The sequence below is a fragment of the Doryrhamphus excisus genome, chromosome 1 (genome assembly GCF_030265055.1).
Source record: "Doryrhamphus excisus isolate RoL2022-K1 chromosome 1, RoL_Dexc_1.0, whole genome shotgun sequence".
NCBI lineage: Eukaryota > Metazoa > Chordata > Actinopteri > Syngnathiformes > Syngnathidae > Doryrhamphus > Doryrhamphus excisus.
This window is the reverse complement of record NC_080466.1, coordinates 25,112,926-25,118,925: the sequence shown is the minus strand read 5'-3', so window position 1 is coordinate 25,118,925 and position 6,000 is coordinate 25,112,926.

Genomic DNA, 6,000 nt, shown 5'->3' with positions numbered 1-6,000 from the left:
CATTTATTAAAAACAGAAAAATGAATAAACTTTGTTTTGGTTACGATTTTCTACAAGAAAAGCTCTGATAAAACATTCCACTGTTCTCAAATATCTTAATTTTTATTTTTCTACACAAAATAAGGTGAAAATAAATAAACAAATCAAGAATAAAGAAAATCAATCAGTAATAAATAAATATAATAATAATAATAATAATAAAACGGTAAATAATAAAAAACTTAAGAAACCACATATAGTTGGTGGATAGACAAATTATTTTTTTCAGATTAAAATGAACAAAGCATTATTAGAGCCCTGTAGACATGACAAAAGACGACTATAGTCACATTTATATCTTTTTATTTACAACATATTGCGCAACTGCAGGGTCTTGAGACACATGCTAACTCGCAAACTAGAGAGCTAGCGACCTAAACGGTAGCCTTCAAGTTATTTCCTTTAAACTTAAATAGCCAAAAACTTACCACTTCCACACTGATAGGGAGGATAACTATTAACAGTTATTTAACATGAACATTAATCAAACATAATATTTTTTTTCTGGGTACATGATACCATACAGTATCCATATCAATTAATATCAATCATTAAACTTTCATATCAAGGCGGGTGCCTCAAACTAGTGTCCTGCAGGCCACATTTGGCCCGCGGGCCGTGTGTTTGAGACCCCTGAATTAAGTGTTCCCTGCCCTTTGCAAAAAGACACATATTAAAAAGAGTGAATCTTGGGGAATAATAATGACTTTTTCCAAACCAAAAGCGCCATAGCAGCTCCACAACTTATCAGCTTATGATAATTATATTATTTTCAAGGAGGTATTTTGAATCAGTTAGCTTGATACAGGAGCAAAGACCTTAAAACATGCTGTGCCACCTATACAACGCAGGTTTTGAGAATGTTCACACAAAAAAAGAGGTTGTTTTGTAAACAACATTTTTGCTACATAGAAATGATATAGACCAATAAATAAATCATCTTTCAGAAAGTAGTTACATGTCAGTGTGAACATGGACCTCCTCGGCTCATCTCGGATACCTACAGCGACAAGTTCCAGGGATGCATGTTACACTTACACACACATCATTGCTGGGGCCACCCTAACATCAATGAAGCGGACTTCTCCAGGGAGCTGGATAAAAAGCAGGACTTGTTTTTTTGGAAAAATGAAAGAAATTATGGGAGTGAGTTGCTGTGGTCGTCTAAGATCAGTGGCACGTGATGAATCTGGTATCTGGCCCTTTTTGTGAGCCTGAAGTGACTCAGTCCACCTCTGAATACCATCACTACCACAATTTTACAAAGCATCAATACTGTTGATGCATGCATGCAATATTACAATGTGTGACATTACAGAATTGGGGATGAATAGTATACTTCACACTCACCACTCACTGGTAAGCACTCAATATATATATACTAGTATATCGTATATATGCTCAACTAACATATATGTATACACAACACTTTTGTTTTTGCTCCCATTTTTCATGAGATGGACTTAAAAATCAAAGATTCATTTCTGATAAACAATATTACAATTTCTCTCAAACATTGTTCACAAATCTGGATTAAATGGATTGAGTAAGGAAATCAAACAATGCACAACGATGAGCCAATTCAAGAAACAATACAAGCAGTTGATGTTTGCTAAATACAAGGATGAAGAGTCTTGAACCAGTCATGATGTGCTATATATATCACTATATTGACACGCACTATGGTACCCATTATGGCATTGGATGCTCATATCACCTCCTACGAGGTACCAGGTACATTATTAAAAAAAAAAAAAACCTTAAACTGTATTATGGAAAGCAGGAAGTGAACAAATGTAACAGTTAGTGATTGTAAAAGTACCAGATGGAGGGGTAGGATTTAATAAGCTTTGCTTCTTCCTACTCCTTTTGGACATGTGGAACTGGGAACTGATTATGGGATGCACTCAATTGTAATCAGATGCATGTTCAAATGAAATAAAACCATTACCATTACCATTACCAAATCTGTCTAAATATGTCATAGTGAGCAGTTCTGCTTTGCTGACATAATCCATCACAACTCAATCAAGATACTCATCAGACACCATGATTAGTGTTCAGGTGTGCCTTAGACTGGCCACAATAAAAGGCCAACCTTAAATGGCCCTGGGCAGATTATATTGATATGGCATTGAAATGTGTAACATAGAAACATAATTTTTTTTTTACATACATATAATACACTACTGGAAGCAGCGCAGCCAAAGACACGCTACAAAATTAAGATATGGACTGAAAAATAAATATAAATTAAGGAATACAATGTTGATGGAAATATACTAGAATTGAAGTTGTAAATGTAGGTCACTGTATCTGATGTGTTTAGACCAGCAGAAAAGGCCTTGCTGGCACTGATTGCACACCCCTGTAAAAGATTATGTCTTTGCGTGTCATGCTGACTGCACTGCCTGGAAAGCTAAAGAATGTCCCATTTCGTACAGAGGAACATGATAACCAGGAAGCCAAACACATTTCAGCACAACTCAACTTTTAACCTTATTCAAGTACAATCGGAACAAGCCATTTTTACAATGTGGACACAAAATGTGGAGTAAGACTTGGTATCATTATCTAATTCTAAAGCTACATATCATATATCAATATATATGATATATATCAATATATCAACATTTGTCTTACGGATATTCACATTTCATAAAGAGATGTCCAAACACCTGCGGATTCCAAAATTGTCAGTTATTACAATTGCGCAATTACAATTATACAAAAGTTATTTGGATCAGTGGTTCTCACCTGTTTTAGCTGCAGGACCCACCATCACCGCTTAATGGCAACCAACGACCAAAATTGCTGAATTTTCTTCACTCAAACCTCTAAGATGTCTTATTTTGAAAGGGACTGTTTGCAACAGCTGCAGCCGGGGATGAGCCGGAGGAGCAGCATCAAACACTGCCTGTGTGGCTATGGTCAAATATTACACTTTGGTATTGTTTAACACCAAAGTACAGCATTTGGACAACATTTATAGGTCAGAAAAGTAGCCACAGGAAACAAAGGCACTATTTTCTGTCAGTTGTCAAAGGCAGGGCTGTGGGCCAAATCTGGCCTCTGCTGCAACTTCATATCCCCCGTGGAACTGTTTGGAGAAAAAAACAATTAATTGGCACCTCAAACAAGTGTTAGCGATGATTTGCACGATAATGTACTTATTTCAGTTAAGTACACAGTCCTCTGGTTACTGAACATAAAAGGCCACAGTATTATAACACAGTATAGCACTAATTACCCAACCATTGCCAGAAGTGCCAGCTTCAGACCACTTTAACAATTACACGCTGTCTGTACAAAATAATACCTTAAAGAGGCATAAGACACCCGTCTCGTGCTCCTTTTTCCTGGCTCATCCAATCAGCAATCAGGCCTCATTTACTGCCTATTTGGCCTGCAACTTCAAAAGGACCTATTATGCTTTTTCCACTTTTCTGACCTATAAATGTAGTTAGAATGTTTTCTAACTTCTAAATTCTTGTGTTAAACTATGGTAATGGTAATGGTTTTATTTCATTTGAACATGCATCAGATTCCAATTGAGTGCATCCCATAATCAGTTCCCAGTTCCACATGTCCAAAGGGAGTAGGTAGAAGCAAAGCTTATTAAATCCTACCCCTCCATCTGGTACTTTTACAATCAGTAACTGTTACATTTGTTCACTTCCTGCTTTCCTCATATAGTTTAAGGTTTTTTTTGTTTTTCTTTTTAATAATGTAGCTCGTACCGAAGTAGGAGGTGATATGAGCATCCAATGACATAATGGGTACCATAGTAAGTGTATAAATAAATATGGGCTAATAACTATCAAAGCAATCTCCACTCGCTAAATGTACTGCAAAAAAGGTCAGTAAGGATAATTCATAATGCCGCCTACAGAGAACATACTAACTCCTTATTTCTAAAATCACAAATACTTCAACTTGCTGATATAGTTCATCTTCAAACAGCTGATGCATGTTCAAATGAAATAAAACCATTACCATGACCAATTATTGGCTTTAACCGAGTTTTTTAATCACTACTAGTCCCGCAAAAAAAACATGACATGTTACCAATGCTGTAGAAAATGTAACACTAAAATGTTAAAGCTACTTCCCGTTGAGAAACCTCTTTTCTTGAGCAACTTCAATCTGTCCAGCCTCTACGTCAGAATCAGATTTGGGTTCCAAGACATATGTTTGTATGTGAAAAGCTGACATTTTGAAAATATAAATCAGCGTTTATCAGTACTATTGACTCATATACTGTTTATCAAGTCCTATAAAGTTGGGTTTGCAGCTATCGGCTCAAACTTTTTCAAACTTTTAAGCACTCAGGAGTATGACCACCCACAGAGGAGTGGACGGGCAGGCCGTGGGTGGAATAAATTACATAATAATAATAACAGACAGTATTTGCGGAAACATTTTTTGTTTTGTGGAAATATTGTGTGTAGCTACTCTATGAGTCCACAGCTCAATACAAAGTACTGAAAAGCGTAATAGGTCCCCTTTAAGGCTGCATGGCAGACGAGTGGTTAGCACGCAGGCCTCACAGCTAGCAGACCCGAGTTCAATTCCACCCTCGGCCATCTCTGTGTGGAGTTTGCATGTTCTCCCCCCATGCATGCATGGTTTTTCTCCGGGTACTCCGGTTTCCTCCCACATTCCAAAAACATGCTAGGTTAATTGGCCACTCCAAATTGTCCATAGGTATGAATGTGAGTGTGAATGGTTGTTTGTCTATATGTGCCCTGTGATTGGCTGGCCTAAGACCCCAAAGACAGCACCCCCGTGACCCTCGTGAGGATAAGCGGTAGAAAATGAATGAAAGGTCCCCTTTAAAATCAGCTTTGAGCTTTGGTCCTCTGCAACATAAGCCAAGGCAGACTACTCGACTGCAACTGCTGTTCATTCAAAGCTGTACAAAACTTGTACAGCCTTGAATGTGGCTCTAATGGGTGCTGGGCACTAAGTGGGTGCACTCAGGGGCTAGAGAGGTCGGGGCCAGGTGGGTTGGCTGGCAGGGTTGGTGGTGTGCTTCGGCAATGTCCTGGGGTTTTGCTGGGGTGTCCGATGTTCCCACTCTTCTTTTGTTGTTTTGTCTTATGTAAGATTCTGTGATTATATGTGTGGAAAAAATCACTTATTGAATTGGTAACTGCTATGGCGTGAAGAAGGGGTAGGATTTAATAAGCTTTGCTCCTTCCTGCTCCTTTTCAGACATGTGGAGTAATGAGGTGTTATGTGTGTGCATGTATGTATATCAGGGGTCTCAAACACGCGGCCCGCAGGCCAAATGTGGCCCTTGATATGAAAGTTTAATGTTAGTGCGGCCCTCGCAAGTTTGATATGGATGCTGTATGATATCATGTACCCAGAAAAAATTATTACATTTGATTAATGTTCATGTTAAAGGTTAAGTAACTGTTAATAGTTATCCTCCCTATCTGTGTGGAAGTGGTAAGTTTTTGGCTATTTAAAGGAAATAACTTGAAGGCTACCGTTTAGGTCGCTAGCTCTCTAGTTCGCGAGTTAGCATGTGTCTCAAGACCCTGCAGTTGCGCAATATGTTGTAAATAAAAAAAGTATAAATGTGACTATAGTCGTGTTTTGTCATGTCTACAGGGCTCTAATAATGCTTTGTTTATTTTAATCTGAAAAAAATTATTTGTCTACCCACCAATTATATGGGGTTTCTTAAGTTTTTATGCCGTTTTATTTGCCGTTTTATTATTATTATTATATTTATTTATTTATTACTGATTGATTGATTTTCTTTATTCTTGATTTGTTTATTTATTTTTCATCTTATTTTGTGTAGAAAAATAAAAAGTAAGATATTTGAGAACAATGGAATGTTTTATCAGAGCTTTTCTTATAGAAAATTGGAGTTCCAAACGTTCCAAAAGTTTTTCGAATTTTTTTGTTTTTAATAAATGCGTTTTTGGGTTTTTTTTTTTCCAG